A 1165-nucleotide genomic window follows, 5' to 3' on the forward strand; every position below is an offset into this window, starting at 1 on the left:
GTTTGTTTTTTAAAAAGCTAAAGTGGATAAAGAGAAATACTGTTAACATGAAGGGGATTATAATCAATGTAATGACACAAAGTATATGATTTGTTGAATGTAAAACTGATGATATGCCCTGTAAACTTTCACTCAATCCACAATAAAGACTTTAGATTAAATAACAATAATAAAAAGAATGTCCACACTTTATCTCTGTGGTTCTGTCAGGTGTTTGTGACTGCTGTGATCCTTCACCCTTTCGGTCTCACTGAAGATGCCCACTCAGGGATCAGTTAAGTGCCTTGGATTACAAAGCACTGGATTTCTTGCTTTTGCTACAAATTCGTAAGCCTTTCAACTTTCTAATTAGTCCTTTATATGTAGTTCAGAGTTCTGGGACCATCTCCTGAGCCTGCTTGGTCTGGTATTCTGTGTTGTTGCTGACAGAGATTCTCACTGCACTTCTACCCTATTTGCCATCTTGTTTGTTCTCCTCTGTCATTGTTCCTTGTATGTGGGTTGAAAATGGTGTCTATATTTACTTTTGCACTTATTGAAAAACTGAAAGTAAGTCTTAAAACCTTTTAGTTTAAAACAATCTCTCTTGTGCCTTTGGCGTTTTGCAAATTAAAACATCCATCTAGAAAGAGAAGTGACCTGTAGGATGTAACCAGATATTTAACATTAAGGCTAAACCTAGACCTGGGCTCTTTTTAAATAAAGTAATCCAGATTCTGATTGTCTCTTCATTATATCTACTGCCTTCAAATCAATTCTGACTTATCACAACATATAAGGACAAGGTAGAGTTGCTTCATAGTGTTTCCAAGGCTGTTAACCTTCACAGAAGTAGATTGACACATCTTTTCCCATAGAGCAACTGGTGGGTTTAAACTGCCAGCCATCTGGTTAAAAGGTGAGTGCTTTAACCATTGTGCTATCAGGGTTCATTCTCTTCATTATAACTATAGCAACAACATGAAACTCCACTACAACCCGGTTGATTTCAACTCATAGCAATGCTGTAGGTTCCTGAGACTATAAATCTTTACAGGACACAGACCATCTCATCTTTTTTCTGAGAAGTCACTGGTATGTTTGAATGATAAAATTTGTGGTTAGCATTCCAATGCTTAGTCCACTATGCCACAGGGCTCATTTTCTTGCTTATTTGGTTATTAAG

The sequence above is a fragment of the Chrysochloris asiatica genome, unplaced genomic scaffold (assembly GCF_000296735.1).
Source record: "Chrysochloris asiatica unplaced genomic scaffold, ChrAsi1.0 scaffold00016, whole genome shotgun sequence".
Classification (NCBI taxonomy): domain Eukaryota; kingdom Metazoa; phylum Chordata; class Mammalia; order Afrosoricida; family Chrysochloridae; genus Chrysochloris; species Chrysochloris asiatica.